Below are 19,484 nucleotides of genomic sequence, written 5' to 3' on the forward strand. Positions count from 1 at the left end.
ACTGTTTTAAATTTAAGACAAATAATGTGCTTGCATTACTTGTAAAATGACCAAAAAAGCAACAAAATGATATTCTTCCAAATATGTATTTACTAAATTCATTGAGGTCAATCTACATAGAATGAGTTTAACAAATACAATATTTAGTGGTAGATGGTACACACAGTAAATGGAGGCATCATTAGGCTGTTGTAACAGGTTTGGAGATTCTCAAGCTCGGAAAAAAAAAAAAAAGACCATGGCCCCATTTCCCATTCAGACTGCCACCTTGATGGTGGACAGGGCTTCCAATTATTAGTATTGTTATTATTGTTTATTATAATTTTTAAATATCATGTCAATATAATTATTGTTGTTATTATTATCTTAGCTCCATAACTAACTAGCATACTGACCTTGGCAGATGTATAACTTCTCTGGTCTCTTTTTCATGTGAGGGTAATTCTGGTCCTTAGCTCTGGGTAGTGGTGAGGATTAAATGAAATAATGCATGCAGTGTTTAGCACAGGTAAGTGCTCAAACGTATATCATCGTCACCATAATTTTATCATCATCTCTTCTTATACTAACCACACTCGAGGTCATTTTCCCCTCCTGAAACCATTCTCCTGAATACCATGCAAAGGAAGAACTGAGTCAAAGAAGCTTCTAAGAACTTTGAGCTCCTTTCTCATGGACACCATCCTCTATACTGAGAGATTAAGCCTTCTGACAAATGGATTTACCTTAAAAAAAAAAAAATTAAAAAAATAAATAAAAAAGAAGTCAATGAAAAATTGACCTACTATATTCCAGGAATTTTGAAGCTTGGAAGCCCTGGCAAATGAATATACTTGAATAAAATTCACTTCCAACTTCCCACCCACCCCCTCCCAACAACAACAACAACAACAAAAAACCAAAGCAAACAAAACAACAAATGCTTTCTCGGCTCAAAATCATGTCCTCGTCTTCTGATGAGATGATATCATGAGAAGCCATCATTCAATGCCAGTTTATGAGAATCCGCAATGCAAAATAGTAAGATTAAGTCATGGTAGGGATGCGGGGAGGGGGAATAATTAACATGGATGGGTGCTTGGATTTTTTTAAAACTAACATCAGGAAAACCACACAAAAGTACAGTATAATGTAAAACATTCTCATAAGCTGCCAGGGGAGTGGACTGCATGACCCACAGGGTCTCTGTTCCAACTCTAATTGCTATTATTCTCTGGGACACGATATCTTAATCAGAAACAATAGCTTGTCTAATTGACTAAGGTTGTGGGGGGAGCCCTGCTACCTCTCACAGATATCTGAACGGCGAGCACAGTAAATGAGTAATGCGGTGAAATTAAGAAAGGACAATTCAGACAGTGAGATCAATTAGATTGTGAACAGTCATATAAGCAGAGACCCTGAAGCTTCTTCACTTGACGTATTTAACACTAGAAAGCTGACATAGAGACATCCTCTGCAGAATTATCTTTAATTTGCAAGATTGGATGGTCTATTTTTTTTTTCAAAAATCATATTGAATCATTGTTCACATTTATAATGTGCCTCTCACTCATGGATTTTATTTTTTTAAGATTTGTTTATTTATTGGGCGCCTGGGTGGCTCAGTGGGTTAAGCCGCTGCCTTCGGCTCAGGTCATGATCTCAGGGTCCTGGGATCGAGTCCCGCATCGGGCTCTCTGCTCAGCAGGGAGCCTGCTTTCTCCTCTCTCTCTGCCTGCCTCTCGGCCTACTTGTGATTTCTGTCTGTCAAATAAATAAAAAAATAATCTTTAAAAAAAAAAAAAGATTTGTTTATTTATTTGAGAGAAAAAGAGAAGGCGGAAGGGGAGAGGAAGAAGGAGAAAGAGTCTCAAGCAGCCTCCCCACTCAGCCCCACCCCTCTCCCACGGGGGGTTCGATCTCACAATCCTAAGATCATGACCTGAGCTAAAACCAAGAGTCAAATGCTTAACCGAATGCACCACCCAGGCGCCCCATCACTCATGGAGTTTTAAAAATATCCGTATATATTGTGTCCACATCTCTGGTTCCCATCACAAAACAATTTACTGTAATCCCAAATTTCCAGATGTGGCAATTAAGTTAAGAGTCATCATCTGTAATCTCTAATATACCATATATATTCTCATATAGAAAGTAAAATATAACGCAGGAAGACTCTTAGATGAGAAATAATAATCCTAGCACAAAACCCGAATGCCCCCAAATATATATTAGGAATACTATACATGAACAATAGAGCATAGCTATTTTTATTCAAATATTTTGCTGGCACGTACATGGACAAAAGCAGGAAAATCTCTCTGAAAGTCATTTTGCTAGAGAGTATTTGCTGATGCAGTTTGAATATATTTTTTCCATAAGTTTGACTGCCAAGTTAAAAGGCAGTTTGAAAGCAAAGGATACTGGACTGAGAGCCAAGAAACCTTGCAATTTGCTGGCGAGGCGTGTGATTTTTTGGACAGGTCACTAACTGTCTCTGGAGTGACATTTCCTTGAAGTTTCCACCACCAACAACTCCCTTCTTCCCTCCCCTTTTCTCTTTCATCCCAAGAGCTCCACAGGCTCACACCACATTTGCTATGTATCAGGCCTATCACCCCTCCGTCCTTATATTATTACTATTATTGCTATTTGCTCATCATCAGACAATCAGAACTTTTGAGTAGGAGGTAATGATTACTATTATTCTCAGGTGAACCAACAGCATGACTTGCTGCTTTCCTCTGGGTACGATGCCCATGAATACTGCAGAGTACTGCAGAATACTAAAATCATTCCATGTGCCTCCATTCCTCCCTATAGGGCTTGTCCATGGCCAAGAACCCCAAATCTAGAATCCTCCAACTCCAATGAGCAAAGAAGAGGTGAGAAAATCCAGGGTGGATCTAAGCACTTCCGTCCTCTCAAGAGCTCAGAGCTACTCTGTTTCACTACACTTGCCACACAGGGTACCTCGAAGGAGGGTTGAGAGAGCTTTCAAACTTTAGATAGAAACTGCAAGTCCCAGTTTCTATGCAAAATGTCATGATGCTTAAATGTCAGTTACCCTATATTTACTAAGTCTAAGATGACATCACTTACAATGCATCTTAATTTCTGAGAAGTTAAGATGTAAAAAAAAAAAAAAGTTTTCTAGAATCAGTGAAGTGTCATTTTTTTCTTTTAACATTAATTTTATTTAGAATTTAATTTAAATTTTGGAAGACATAATTTACACAAAAAAGGATCGTGGGATTGAGTTTGATCTAGGGGCTACCAATTGTAGCAGGTTTGTTTGTTTGTTTGTTTGTTTGTTTCACTTCTGCCTGGTCTCCATAATCCCCCATGTCCCATCTCCCTCTGCCATTTGACTACTCAGTCACCAACACTGAGATGATAGCAAACATAAACCTTTTAAAATATAACCTTCTCCAGGAAAACCAGTATGTGAAACAGATTAAACGAGAACTCTATACGTCCCCGATAGACGTATCGAATACATCCTGCTTTAAATAAGCTTGTATAGAACTAAATAAGAGTTCGGTTACAGCTTGATTCATTGACAAAGCTGAATAATTCATAACATTATTATGCTTCATATAAAATTGATAAAGGATTTATCTATTGTTATTGAGTTACGTTTTATATTTTAAAACCATGATTTGTGTTTTCAGGGCTCAAAGATTTTCGTAGAGCTTCACCAAACTAGCACCCAAGCCCTTGGCTTGTATCGCCTCCTAGACGAAATGGCCATATGCATAGCACTAGTCTATTTCACCCTTCAAATGACCACTGCGTGCCAGGAGAGTGTGCGTGCGATATCACTCTGTCCTCACGTAACACTTGGAGGTAGGTATTACGCATGCAGCTCTAGCTTGCTAAGAAGGAAACTCGGAAACATTAAAAGACTGGTTCAGGATCGCAGCTGATCACGCTTGCCGCTCTCCGATTCCTGCTATATGGGCTCTGGGCTTGCAGCACCCTGGGAAGCTAAGCGGTACACATTGCTACAAATGGTTCTTCTTGCCAAAGTTTCTGGTTAGATTTGGCCAATGTGGAACTCCCCCAAGAAGTTGGAAGGGAAAAAGAGACAGTGAACTCAGTATATTTTCCTTTGGTTCCCAACCTGAGGGGACCAGGATCTTCTTGGGATAATGTGGTCATCTCCCCATGGCCTTGGTCTCCTGAGTCTACCTGCACCTCCTTCCTCTTGCCTCTGAGGCTCAGGGGTCATAAAAGAGTCTCTCTGTGAGTGGCCCTCAGGTGCCCCACTATTCGGCAGTTTACCTACACCTGCTCATAGCTTTGAAGATAGTCCCTTTCTTGAAACTCTCATTAAAACTCTGCCTGTTTTTTTAAAAAAGATTTTATTTATTTATTTGACAGACAGAGATCATAAGTAGGCAGAGAGGCAGGCAGAGAGAGAGAGAGGGAGGAGGAGGAGGAAGCAGGCTCCCTGCGGAGCAGAGAGCCCAATGCAGGGCTCCATCCCAGGACCTTGGGATCATGACCTGAGCCAAAGGCAGAGGCTTTAACCCACTGAGCCACCCAGGTGCCCCAAAACTCTGCCTATTTTTATAGATGCAAGTCTAGACAGCTCCAGAGAGGAATCAGACATTCAAATGTAGGTCCTAATAACTCAGAATCAGAAATACCTTTAGCCAAACCACAGAGGTACCCAAATTATCTCCTTAGAAAAGCTCTGAGCCCATGGTATTACAATAGTCTCTTTTTAAAGGGGAGGGGAAGCATTTAAAGATAGACCATCATTTCCTGTGGTATAACATCTTCACTAATATCAAATACCATTTCTTTGAGAACCAGCTAGTAACTTTGAACTCTTTGAAGAAGACTCCTATGTAAATCCAAGGTATTAATAGTATATCATTTTTGCCCGGTGATAAAAATCCCCCGTGTCACAAGGCTACGATAGGATAAAACCATTTCAACAGGAGACAATTTTTAGGAAACAAACTCTACTACAAAGAAATGCACTTTGTATCAAAAATATTGATATTGATATTCAAAAAGGGTTGAGAGGATTTGTGAGTTGAGAGGATTTGCTAATGCAAGGAGGAACACAAGATTACCTGTCCACGGAGAATGCAATGTTCCGTTTCCTGGGCCACAGGCAGTGGTATCGTTCATTAATGGTGCAGGTGGTCTGCTGGGGGGGCTGCAGAGGCACATCTTCATATTTGGCTCCTGTAGATGTTAAACATAACTTTCCTTAATGCCAATCATATGCCCTTCTTACTGTTTCATTCCCACAGTCTCTGTATCTATTCTAAGTCATTCACCAGGCAATTCTGGGTTCCAGCTTATTTCTCTGTAAAACCAATGATAATAGAATAGGAAGTAGAGAACAAGCACTGTCTATTGAACAAGTACTTGTGCCAGGGCGATTGCTAAGCTGTTTCTATACATTTTCTCAATGTACGTATCTTAACTTCTGCTTTATGACGTAGCATACTTGTATACTTCTATTACGCTCGAGTTACAGATGAGAACACTGAGACCCGGTGTGTTTACTTATCCTGCCCACAGTCGGCCAGCTCAGATGACAGGACTGAGACTTGAATCTGTTGCAAAACCAACCGTCTGTTCTATCCGGGTCCAATGGGGACGCAGACCCAATGTAGCCGGCTCAGGAGGGTCACAAAAGCAAGTCTCCCACCTACAGAGATTGTCACACTCCAACTCCAGCGGATCAGTCATTCCCCTAAAGAATGGGGGACACAGTATAGCCATGTCTTTGATTTTTACAAGAGAAGTGAAAATCCTGAATTTTTATATCGGAATCTCTTGGTTTTTAAATGTAGGGGATCGGCCAACAGAAATAGTTGAAGGGTTCAAGGCAAGGTCAAGGACCTCAGGTCTGTGGTCTGTGCCCTTCCCTCAGCTTCTCGGTAGACATAGAGAAGGCTCCTCTCCCCATTCTCTTGACCATCTCAGCGACTTTCAAGGCCCAGAAAATTACACCAGTCCTAAAGGGTAGTCACAGTGAGGGTGACCAACTCATCCTGATTTGCCTGGAATTTTCCTGATTTTAAAGCCACAGGCCCCTTGCCCCAGGAGACCCTGGCCCCAGATGAAATGCGGACATTGGTCACCTGCTTAAAGCCGAGAACTGGCTTCTGGAATCTGCAAAACTCCAGAAGGTCAAAAAAGCTGACCTTTAGAACATGTGTTTTCAGGGGACGCTCGCTGTCCGTGGAGGTGCTAATTTGCTAAAGCTTTTGTGTTTCCACCTCAAAAATTAGACTGCCTCTGAAGTCCGGGTGTAACACTCCCCAGGACAGCCCCCAGAAGCAAGTTTCCCAGAAACTCTCTGGCAACAGAGGCAAGGAGGGCACAGCAAGGCGAGCTCCGTCCCCGGCCCTGAGAAGCCTTCTGGTGGTTATTTGTCAGAGAATCCTAATTCGAATCCAAATGGGAGCGTGCCATTATCGGGGACTCACACAGCTTCAGGTAAACAGCTAATGAGGAGGCTGCCAGCTCCATTTTTATCAAGAGCCCTCCGAGACTCAACCGTGCCATTTCATAAAATATGCAGATGATAGTGCGGGGAGAAGAGCAAAGACTTTGAAAATGATTCACACAACCTCAAAATGATGTTGAAAAGGGAGGAATTAAATATTCACAAAGTGAGAGAAATTAAGGCATATTAACGGTTCGAATGTGGAAATGAAATGAGTCCCATGCACAGAGTTGATGAGGACGGCGTGATTACAGATCTGTCCAAAGTTTCTAATTCTGACACGGCGCGGTGTGGAGGTGCCCGTTTGGCTGGTAAGGGCAAAAAAAAAAAAAAAGGAGGCATGGGACAAGCCGCACGATGCCGACAGATCAGAGGCAAAGGGAGGAAGACACAGCAGTGATTAACATGAGGCTGTGTTCTGTGCTGAGGGTGAACTCCACGTTCACAAAATGAATACTAATCACCAGCACAAAACAGACTTGAAGTTGGCTACATGCTTGATGCGATTAAGCCCGTAATGAGGAAGGCACGAGAAGGCACAAAGGCTGGAGGGACTGAATTCGGTGAGGTCACCTACCCTCCACGTTTAAGGAAAGGGGATGGAAAGCCAAACCGGGGCCCATCCAAACTGGAATTAGCAGTAATTATTATATAATATGTAATGATGAGATTTAAATGGGTAACACATTTTCTCTGCTGAGATCATTTAGACATGATTCATACAAATGATGAAATTAATAGATCTTCCTCTTCTCACTGCCAGGCAGCTTCAACTAGATTTTTCAACAGAGACTGATCCTCGTGAAATCACATGAATACAGAGATTTACGGAAATTGCAGGAGGAATTGGTTCAGTGTATAAGAGCACACTAGGGTTTAGAGAAACTCACATATTCACCTCCAGGATGAGTGCATAGCTCTTGGCCCTGGCTCTTTTTTTTTCCTCCCCCTTTAATTTTTAAAAAGATACCTGTATTTTTAAAAGGGGTTTTAGAGGGGAAGATATGAAACCGACATCCTCAAAATAAAGAGCTACAGCACCAGAAGGCTAAACAAATATTTACACGCAGGTAGAGTGGCTTTCCTTTTGCATCTAAAATGCAAAAGAAGACAGCTGATATATGGAAAAATATATTTTAAATAATAATACGGAGATGACTCAAGAAATTTAAATTTTAATACTGATGGAAAACAATTTAAGAGAGGATAGTATTTGCATATGAGGTGTTCATGATTTCAGTGCATCTAAAATTTTCAAGAGAAATTTAAGAAAAAGACAAATCAACTGCAAACGAAAAGGAAAGCTCAGAGCCATCTTTGATAAAGTATTTCTTCCACATTTCTGCTTAAAACCCATCATTGTTGTCGGATTTGGAGATTTTTTTTTCACCCTCCTGCAGAAGTATAAAGCAGTTACTGGGGACACGAGGTCTGCCAGAGATCCACTGTTTTCCAAGGGGAGAGTTTCCCAGTCCCATTTGCTGCACAGCACATGAGCAAATTAACAGGCACTCGGGGAGGAAGCCCACAGTACGGGGCTCAGGCATGTAATAATTAACATAGCCTTGCTACCTCCATGGCATCTTGGGATGAAAATATTAATCATTCACAGCTGTGATCGCCTCAAAATCTCCTATTTTATAGCTTTGACACATCCATGAATAATGCCATTTACTATAATGTGCTGCATATCAGAAGGAATACTTTTGCACAGTATGGCTGCTTCTCGAGAATTCATTGCAAACCCATCAGAGACCTGGATTCCCTTCAGTGTCTACAGAAAACAGAACGCGACACAGCACTCCTTACACAGGATGCTTTCCTGAGTACCTACTATGTGCCAGACAGTCCACTATTCTCTGTCGAAGCCCCACAGTGGCGCTGTAGAGGGCAGGACTGCTATTATGTCCATTCTGTACATGATGAAATACGGGATCGGGAGGTTAGGGTCAAACAGCCAAAGACATAGAGGCAGGGCGTGAACCCCCATCTGCTTTGCTCCAAAGCCCATGCTCTTCCCGCAGCATGGAGTTCAAAGGGAACTTTAAATATTACCGTGACATTGGTTTCCACAGTGCCCTCGCCTCGCTGGGTCCCCAGGGGATTGCCTTGGCAATTAATTCATTTAGGAAATCCGTAATTTTTTCTCTACCCTGCTTCGTCACTTTGAAAACCCTTCCTTTTCATTTTCCTTACCCTTGATTTGAGCACGCAGCCCAGGGCGCGTCCTGACCAGTGCCTTCTCCAGCCTGCAGCTGAGGGTGCGTTTCCCAAAGTAACTCCAGTTGGACACTCCCCTGCCAAACAGCTTTGCACGTTTTCTCCTTACACGGACGACAGTGATGAGGACATTGCCCACAATGTCCCAGGTGACCTTGAACAGACTCTGTCCCCCAGCCTCACCTCCTGCTTCCCACCTTCTGGGTCTTTCACTAACATCCCGCAAGGAGGAGGTCTCAGAAAGCCTCGAAGCCACGGGTCTCGTCCACCCCTGGCTGAGCTGCCTCTACTAGAACACAGCTTGTCCGGTGTTACCGGCCCCAAAGCCACACCGCAGCTGGTTCCTCCTCATTCTGTGGCTCTTCCCTTCCTCACACCGCACTTTCCCAGAGTTGACACCGTTCACTCCCTGGTCTATCTTGAGTTTTCTGGACGCTCTCGTAACCCTCCCCGTGCTCTCCCTGGCAATTGTCACAATTATAAGTAAATGGTTCTCAGGGCGCCTGGGTGGCTCAGTGGGTTGAAGCCTCTTCCTTTGGCTCGGGTCATGGTCCCGGGGTTCTGCGATCGAGTCCTGTATCGGGCTCTCTGCTCAGCAGGGAGCCTGCTTCCTCCTCTCTCTCTCTCTGCCTGCCTCTCTGCCTACTTGTGATCTGTCTGTCAAATAAATAAATAAAATCTTTAAAAAAAAATAAGCAAATTGTTCTCTGTATGATTGCTTGTGTCATAATATTTGGCTCCCACAGGAGCTTTTCAACTCCATGATGACAGAAACAATGTTCTCAGTCTGAGGCACACAGTAGGTGTTCAATAAACACAAGTGGAAGGAAGGAAGGAAGGATGGATGGACGGACTGGCTGACACATCTTCATTTCCAGCCAGAATCCTCTCCACCTGCATTTTCTCTGTTGTCTAACCCCTTAGTGAAGCCTTTCCTTGCCGGCATTCATATCACTTGACAACAACCAGAAACTATTGCATCATGACCACTGTTGTTTTGGCAGCAGCGGGAATGCTGAATTTGTGTCCTTGGAGAATCATCTGGCAGCAGAAGCCGTGACTCCCCCAGGCCCCCATCACTTCTCCCCCACACCTCACTTAAGGGTTTATAACACTGTGGTGCAATTGCTTGTTTTCGTGGCTGGCTCCCTCCCCTGCCCAATGATCAGCTCCCCAGGGCAAGGATTTACCTGGGAGGTATCTGCCTCCCTTCATCACCCAGCATGGGGCCTGAGCATAGGTACTCAGCAAATGGCTGTTGTAAACAGTTCTGGTCATGAATGACTCAGTGAGTAATTGAATGGATAACTAGGGGAATTAGTAAATCAGTGAGTTCATAAAAGAAGTCAAGGTGAAAAAAACAATTATTCACCCAAGTATTTGCTAAAGTGCAGTGACCACCTCATGGGTGGTACTCAAGATAATTCTTAAGAATACATAAACGAACTTTTAAATTTTAGTTGCTATGGAACAAAGAAAAAGACTAGGAAAAAAAAATTAACCGGCACATCGATTCTTTATATCACTGATATTATGACTTAGGACAATTTAAGTTAGAAAATATTAAGCAAACACAATACTATTACAGAAGGCACGGGAGATGGCAAAAATCATGAAATTGGTATGTAGGTGTGAGGCTTGGGAACATGAGCTTTAAGAAAGAAGAGGAAAAAACCTTCTAAGATTTCATGAGCTTTTACTATGGACCAGGTGGTTCTTTAAGCACTTGACCTGTATTAAACCCATGCATTCTTCATAATAGTTCTGCAAGTAAAACCATCCCACATTATAAGTGAGGATATGGAGATAGCCAATCTTCGCCCAAGGCTGTATCACCAGAAAGTGTTAGAACCGGGGTTCAAATCCAGACAGAGCCCATGGTCTTATGCTCAGGACAACTCCCAATCTAGCAGAGAAGCCAAGAAGGAGCAAAAGGGCAAATGTGTGGGACAGGGAGTGAAACATGGGTGGAGGGGACACAAGAAAGAGAGGACTTGATGACTGAGCCCAGGGCCTTTCCTGGGCATGACTTGGAAGTAGGAAGGATGCTTTGAGAGCCTTGCCTTTGTTCTGTCTCTTGCTTCTGCCACCATCAGAGTGCCATAGCCACCCTAGACACCCACTTGGAGACAAAGTTCTCCAATTTCATCGACCTGTGGCTCCTGAAAGAGGAAAAGGCCCCATTTTTCTCCAGTCACTTGAGAGGTAGCCCTCTGAGCTCTGATGCCCAATGAAACAGGTGGATGTGAGGAGGACCTATGTGCTCCTGGGCAGCCCGACTCAGTCTGGACTCTTCAGAGCACTGATGTGAGAGGAGATGGGAACAAAGAGATCAGTACAACGGCCATCATGACCCTGGGGGAATAGGACCAGAGGGCATCTGGGGCCATGCTCATGCAGAAAAAATGTGTGCCTTCTCTTAAAGGGTTCAGCATCCTTCCCCAGGCACTAGGATCGTACTGTTCCTGACCATTCAAGAATCAAACAACTCCCCTCCACTCTCCAAATCTTTTTCCTACACTTCTCTTAGCCCTGAAATGTTCTTCCTATTGCTCTTGACAAAAATCCTAAGTCAGAATTCTGACTAGGTCCCTTATTCACTGTGGGTCATCGGGTAAACTACCAGCATCATAGCTCCCTTCCCAAGGGTGTTAAGTGGAAATAATTGTAGCCCCAACTCATCAGGTCTCTGTGAGGAGGAAGTGGAATGTTTGAATTTAAGGTGGCATGTGTTCACACTCAACGTAGGTGGCTTCGATCCTACAATGAGTCGATGGCAGTGCCTATACTCAGGAGTGCAAAATTTATTTTTCTATCTCCAAACTTAATTTCATTGTCAAGACTTTTTTCTCCAGGTGATAGAAACTTAATTGGTTCAGGGTCTCATCTCCTCCCTTTCCTTGAGGTTGAGACTTAAAATTCCTGAGACTGGGTTTCTGATCACCCACTGGCCGTTGTTACTTATCTACACAGAAATGCAATGATATCTCCTTAGTCTTCATCACAAGAATCAAAATTACCTCTCCCCACCACAAAATGCAAGTCCCCATCAGTAATCCCGTGCCCCTTTCAGGCCATATTTGGATGGAAATAATTTTCTGATTCTCCCCACTTTTCACTCCAGTAGGGGAGAGGTCTGTTCACTGCGTTAGAACTCTCTGCGTGTCATCCCCTATCAGTCCAGATTTGAACACACAAGATATTCATACATAGAGGCTCTTGACAATTGTTGGCAGAGTAGAGCAGCACCTTCTAGAAATGACTTCTGGAGCTGCACTGCAGAACCAGCTTGCAAACATTAGGAAGAGGGAGACTTGGGAAGCCGCCACTGGAACTATTGGCTTCAAACCCACTTCTTGACTCAGGATGAAGAAGCTGCTTCCATCATGGCCGGCTCCAGAGCCACGCCTGCCATATTGGCCCCGGCAATGACACAGGCTCTCCAGTCTGCCTCTTGACACCCACACAACCAGCACCTGCGTCCCAGGACTGCTTTTAATACTGCCATACAAACCCCAGTTTTCTTCCCAGAAGAAACCAGTGAAGCAGCAGGAGGGTAACACCTATCTCATTCCCACTTTTGATGTCTCAGAAAAATGCAAGGTGAGGCAAGGTTGAGGAAAGAGAGACGTTGAAGACAACTACCAAGGAATTCTCTCTTCACCTCTGCTAATGCAACTCGCTAAGACCCTGGCGATGAGACCCTTTGCCCTGTGGTGGGCTAACACCAGGAGAACCATACGAATGTCATGGCAAGTTCCACCTTGGTGTTGAGCAGCTGGAATGGGGTGGGGGGGACTGGCACCTTAGGTCTTATTCCCAGATACCTTTGCATCTTTCTGATGTCTTCACCTCTTGGTGATCTCTTCCCAACAACTCAGCTGGTGTTATTACTGCCTATTTTACAGGTGAGGAAACTGAGGCCAACATGGCTGAAATAGTTGGTGTCACACAGCCATGGGGGTTAGTTGAGGTTTTCTTGATCCTAAAACTTACTCAATTTGGATTCTCCTTTAAAAAAGAAATCCAGGGGAGCCTGGGTTGCTCAGTCAGTGAAGGGGCTGCCTTCAGCTCAGGTCAGGATCCCAGGGTCCTAGGATCGAGCCCCACATCAGGCTTTCTGCTCGGTGGGGAGTCTGCTTCTCCCTCTCCCTCTGTCTGTCACTACCCCTGCCTGTACTCTCTCCCCCCCCCCCAATAAATTAAAATCTTTAAAAAAACCCTAGAAATCCAAATTACCAATATGAAATTAGATAAGAAACTGAATACTTATTTGGGATGACAAAATAAACAGAGCCAAATTATAAATGTTAAAAAGCTAACAAGCTGCAAACACACACCACAAAATCTAGAAAAATCTTTTATTAACTGTCTGATATCTCTAAAATATTTTTCCTACATTTTTTGTGTCACACTCTTTGTCTTATCATGACTGAGATTTTATAAAATATCCTTCTATAGAGAAAACAGAAAAATAACTTAGTCTTTCCCCAGCGTCGTTGATCAGAACCTTTTCTATTATTGGTGGCTTATAAATATTTATGTGAGTTTTATAACTCATTAGCAGTAGCGTCATATACATTTTTAGGATATTTATCAATTTTGGGGAAGCCTCCATCAGGTTTCTTTCCTACATGAGCTGGAGGATTTCATGGAAATTCCAAGTTTTTCCTGTAATGACAAACCCAAAAGACTCTGACTTCGCAACACTCAGTTACGGTTTGTCACTGATATCCTCCTTTAACGTGTATTCTGAGTTTTACGGTATCTCATCTATGCTGGTATTCTGTGTCTTATTAGCAAGAAATTTAAACAGTGGCATTATGATAGTTCTTTTTTTAATTTCCGTGAAAAAAGAAAAAATATTGCATGGTGCCTTTTTAATTGTGTCTGCTGCATGAGTGAGTATACTGTCGAGAGAATAGGACTTCCAAATGGACTGTTGAGAAAATCAAATCCTCCACTGACTAGTGTACCTATCTGATGCTCAGAAGAATTTTCCACAGACTAGCTCGTGATTCTGAGCATTCATCGTTGTACCTCTTCTACTGACCACTGAGGGTGCAGACCCCTTAGGATATATTCATATGATGGGGCTGCCAATGACACTACTCCTTCCCACCACAGCGTCGGGTTCACTGACACAGTGGACATAGGACTGTTTCTAGAAGTCATACCAAACCAGGATACTAGCAGGACCTTGATGATAAATGAGGTGACAGAGGAGCCCATAAATATATCAAACCCCAAAGAAGTCTGTCCTCCAATCAAATTTCTCATTACTAGACCTTAAAACACCAGTGGTCATTGTGATGTCACTCCACTCAAAGGACAGTATGGTGGAGAGGAAGCTGGAGAAGGAAAAGACAGCATCTTTTTTTTTTTTTTAAGATTTTATTTATTTATTTGATAGAGACACAGAGAGAGAGGGAACACAAGCAGAGGGAGAGGGAGAGGGAGAAGCAGGCTTCCTGCTGAGCAGAGAGCCCAATGGGGGGCTCAATCCCAGGACCCTGGGATCATGACCTGAGCCAAAGATAGATGCGTAATGACCAAGCCACCCAGGCGCCCCAAAAAGATCACTTCTTAACCAATTGTGCCCCAAACATTTTACTTGCACAGATGTTATAGATACATATCACCATGACAGTGTACTAGAAGGACCCCTCCCAGGGCCTGAAATGTGAGAGTCTCTGAAGCTTAAGCGTGTTTGGCCTCAAGGTGTGTCAGTAGAGGCAGAAACCCAGATCTGGAGCTTCTTTCTACGATGCCCAAAGACCTGCCTGTTTTGAGGAGCATAGTCTGCATAGTCTGGGGACATCTGCTTGCTCTATATTAGCCACAATTAATAATCAGAAGCAGAGACGTGGCCACTTAACGTATATCAACCACTTTTCCAGGAGGGAGCTGTCATCCTCTGGTTCTTTTTCCCTGAGATAGGGAAATTGATAGGTCACTAGTGTCTGTGAATAGCACTCAAAAGGTATCATATTTATTTTAGCTGCAGCTTCAAATCAGTGGCTATCTGCATTATGAAGAACATCATTCTATAAAACACATTTGGTCTTCATTTTTCAAATGCTCTGAAGGGAACATATGGTAATCTGTTTAGCTCTGTATTCCACAGAGTGCTTAAAGCCCATCCACCAAACTCTCCTGCTATTTTTATTTTAAAATTCATGTCTTTTTTATACCCTAAATATTCCTCCTTTCTGCTTAGATGGTTAAAACTACCCCGAGCTACAAAACTACCCTGTTTACCATCAAATTCACGAGTCACGCCCTATAGTCATTAAATACAACAAAATATTATCCACAAGGGGGTTAACAAGTACATGTAGGCAGAGCCCATATTCTTGTGGGTTTCAGGCATGAAGCATTTTGAAGTTGTTTTTTTATCAGAACCCATGCTAACATAAGCTCTCAATTTGACCTTCTGAATTATTTGTCTCCTGCTAGAAGCTAACTCCTGCAAGTTTTTCTCAATTGTCCATTTTCGAAGCTATATTTCAGTCTGATTATTTTCCCAGATACGAATATAGCTTCTCCTTGCTTCTATTTCCCCAACAATAGTGTCATTCGAAACACTAATTTCACTTCTTAAATATCCCTAAGCTCACCGTCCTTCCCCGTTCCCAATGAGAGCTTGATGTGGAATGTGGCAATGGGAACCCCAGGCCTCCATTCCAATGAGAGTTATTGATGTTCAAACCATAAAACAGAGCTGGTGCTTAATTGACATTTGCCTGCCAATGCAAGGAAGGGGGCACTGTTCCTGGAATTTGGTTTGTGGGGGAAGCACAGTTTCTCCAAAAGATCAATGCAGTTCCTTCTCCTGAAGTAGGTAGAAACATGAAATACTGACCTGCCTTTCCATATGCACATTACCATTTATGAAAGATGGCCTATGACCAGGTGATTCTCTGTGGTCAAACATGTTGAGAAAACACTTCCTTTTAAACCCTCCTCTTTGGCTCTAACAATGCGTATTAGCACATTTAAGGCACTAGAAGTCCTTCACTAAAACAAACAAATTTAACTTTTTTTTTTGTTAATTTCCCAATTGCCCTTGATCATGTGACTTTCTTTCCACTAACATCCAACAAAACTAGTGCTCCACAAAGCGCACTTTGGGTACTGTTGCCATAATTAATTTTTTCTGATTTTTAATGGCATATTATGCCTTTAATGAACAGATTTTATGCAATAGAGGAGAATCTCAATAGGTTTCAGATCATTTGATTAAACTCATTTTTTAAGATTGAGAAAAATGATAGAAGATATGCTTGCATAAAATAATGTGGAAATTTTATGTAAGCTTCAGAATTAAGTCTCAGAATTCAGAGTTTGGGTTCGGAAGACCTTGAGTTGCCTTTCTGTAACATTCCCAAGTCATAATTGAGCAACTATAATGTACCAAGCACTCTTATGGGTCCTGTGATACCGTGAATAACTTGCTCATTAGAGAGTTTGTAGCCTATTAAGAAAATAAATATTCATAAGTAGTAACACAAATACCCATACTTATTTTTAATTGATGTAAGTTCTATAGAGGAGAAGAAACCAGTGCAGTGATATATAACAGGAGAAAATGATCCAGCTTTGGAGAAAAGGAAGATATCAGGGAGGGCTTCCTGGAGGAAGTCACATTAAGCTGCCCCTAAAAGGATGATTTGGGACAGATCCGGTTGAGACAGGAAGAAAAAGGATTGCAGCCCCCCAACGTAGAATGTACAGGAAGAATTTCTCACTTTTTAAAGAAATGGGAAGATGGTCATGTGGCTGGAACCCGGAGACCACAAGAGACAAAGACGAGAGGAAGCTAGAGCGGTAGATGGGGGACAGATCTTCTAAGGCCTAGAAAGCCAGTGAGTATAAATATGAATATTTTAATTCCAGCATCAGTGTGAAGCACTATGGATCAAACCTTTCAGTTTCAAGGTAAGATTAAAGCGAGTTCTTGGTTTGGAAAACAAAATGGATTCTACCCTGATCCACATGGGTATTACTGAAGTTTACATGCTTAAAAATTCCATCCAAATAAATAAGAATTAAGAAGCCCACGGGTGCCCACCTGGCTCCGTTGTTAGAGCATGAGACTCTTGGTCTCAGGGTCATGAATTAGAGCTCCACGGTAGGTGGAGAGATTATTATTATTTTTTTAAATTAAGCAGCCCCAAATAAGAGACCTGAGTTATGCAAAATGAACCGAGTCAGTTTAAATCCAAGAGTGCATCTTGAGATGAGAACGTTCTGCTGTCTGAGCAAAGGCTGGATTCCATGGAAAAGCAACCACAAGCTCCATCACCCAAGTTGTGTGGACCACAGGGTAGCTGTGGCCCCAAATCCACTCTACCTTTTATCCCTCTCCACTACCGCTGAAATGTATCAGCTCTATGGTCACAGTGAGTGAATGGGGAGAAAAGGTGGGATTTCTATCTCTCTAGCACAATAATCTTCTCAGAACAAGTCGTCTTCATAAATAATTCCATATTATCCCAGCCACATTGTCTGGATATCTGGGACTCATTTAATGAAATAGTTAGCTTTAAATATTTCCGGAAGAAGTCTTTTAAAATTCAGAGCATATGTCTTCAAGACTAGAGGTCAGGGTTTGTGATCAAGTATTATGCCCTCAGACTTGAAATACTGTGTAGGACCTGTCACCAGAAGAGGGACAGTCACCCAGAAGTTACAAGCTGTTTCTGGGGAGGCAAGTGACTGTTTGAAATTATTTATGATGAATAACAAAACTAATCAAATTGCCTTAATTCTCCAAACCATTCCACTCATCTCCTTCACCTCTGCAAAATATCATTTCCAAGATACAAGATGCCTCTTGGTCCATATCCAGGTAGACCTTCCATCTTGCTGATCTATCCAGCATCTATGCTCCCCTCCTTCTCAAGCCCAACCAACCTAGACCAGTTCGTACCAACTCTTTCCAGAGAGGTTATTTAGAGAGAGATAACCCAGAGAGAGCTATTTTATCAAGCAGACCAGGGGCCATAGGTACTGTCTTAGGACAATGACCAGGCCACGGGCTTCTCCACCAAGTTCAAATCCCAGAGAAGTCACTGTCCTTCTCCAAGCCTTGTTTTCTCCATCTACAAAATGGGCATGAAGCCAGCTCAGGGCTTTACTAGGAACAGCAGTGATGAGCCTGGGGCCTGGAGGTAGATTTGCTGGAGTTCCATTCGTGGCTCTCACACATAATTTTGGAAAAACCATTGAACCCCTATAAACCTCAGCTTACTCATCTAGAAAATGGGGATAATAAGAGTATATGGGTTGTGAGGACACAATGAGACTATGCATGGAAAACACTTGGGACCAAGTAAGCTCTCAGTGATTACTATGGGTACCAAGACCAGATGAGAACCCCCCCCCCACACACACACACAGGACTCCCCCAGAAGGCACCTTGGGAGGAAATTCAGGTCCTGCGAAGCATCTTCTCCTGATGCCACATGCTTCTTATAAAGTCATGGTCAGGCACATTTGCTGATGAAACACCTGTCCTGTTTGCTCTGAACACCCTCCCCATCTTGCATTCTCCTTGTCGCACCTTGAGGCAGCCTGTTTCCACCACCTTCCTGGCCTGAGAGCTCTTCAAGTCAGGGATGAGGCCTTGTTTCACGTATGTGTAATTGGCAATGACGATTTCTTGGCAATAAACAGATGATGCCTTTGAGGGGCTGCCCAGTAAAGCCACGTTCTCACTGGATCCAATCCTCACTTGAAGGAGCCCCAGCTGTCCTGCCGGGGGGGAGCGGTTCCCACTGTTGCGAACCCAGCCCCACATGGCAGAACAGTGTCAGCACCCCTCCCCCACAGCTTGAAGCCCACCGTGCCCAATTTCCTCTAGGCACATACAGGCTCAGGGTCCTAACTTCTCAAAATCCATCCAAGGGAGCAGGGAAATTTACATAGAGAAACGTACTTGTTTTGCTAGATGGCTTTTCTCTGACGTACTAGAGTAAGGCAACCAAAGAGATCAACCTTCTTCGTATGGTCAGGTTTTTGCTTTTTGCTTTATTCTTAACATTTTTAAATTTTTCCTATTTTTGGTGAGGGAGGGATAGAGTGGAAGCAGCCTGTTACTGTGCTGAAAAGCAAGAATGACATTCCCTGGGATGCCGCCTCAGACTGTGCTCATACGTATCCTTACACAGGTTTCTCAACTCCTAATTATTTTCTCATCTATAAAGTGGGTGATAATATTAATCCTTCATAAAGCTGTTAAGACACCTAAATGGTTAGAATATTGCCTGGCACATAATGTTTATCCATTAATGTTAGCCACTAGTATAGCTCATTATTTCCATGATAGAGTAACCAAGCCTCAAACTAGATGTCCCACCTCCTAGAACTAGTTTCCATCTCACCATTAAGTATATCCTTGTAAGTTTCCTTTAATGGCTCTGCATGTGTGTGTGTATTTGTGTGCGTGTGTGTGTGTGTGTGTGTTCACATGTGTGACCTGCTATGTGCCTGGTGCCATTCCATGAGGTAGGGACAGATCTGATCCCTGTTTTTCTTCAAGGAAAGAAAAAAAACACATAACAAACATTAACAAGATGATCTGATTTATATGCACCATAAAGCTCCTATTGCAGGAGGGAGTGATGGAAAACCAACAGAGGGACAATTTTTGATCACAGTTAAGGAGGGTTCTTTGAGAAGGTGACATTTACACTGAGATCTGAATATAACAAAGGAATTCTCACACAAAAAGCCAGGAGAGGAGAATGCAAGACAGATGGAAAAAAATAGGAGTCATCAAGTATTTATCGGA

The 19,484-nt window shown here is 42.8% G+C and overlaps 1 long non-coding RNA gene across 1 annotated transcript; it reads right to left on the reverse strand.

The window, feature by feature from the left end:
• Positions 1-413: 413 nt before the first annotated feature.
• Positions 414-5,374, reverse strand: LOC116595219. Its single transcript, XR_004287569.1, has 3 exons — positions 5,286-5,374; positions 5,076-5,190; positions 414-457 (listed from the first exon to the last, which is right to left on the reverse strand). It is a non-coding gene; the product is annotated as an uncharacterized LOC116595219 (long non-coding RNA).
• Positions 5,375-19,484: the final 14,110 nt, after the last annotated feature.

The sequence above is a fragment of the Mustela erminea genome, chromosome 7 (genome assembly GCF_009829155.1).
Source record: "Mustela erminea isolate mMusErm1 chromosome 7, mMusErm1.Pri, whole genome shotgun sequence".
Taxonomy (NCBI): Eukaryota; Metazoa; Chordata; class Mammalia; order Carnivora; family Mustelidae; genus Mustela; species Mustela erminea.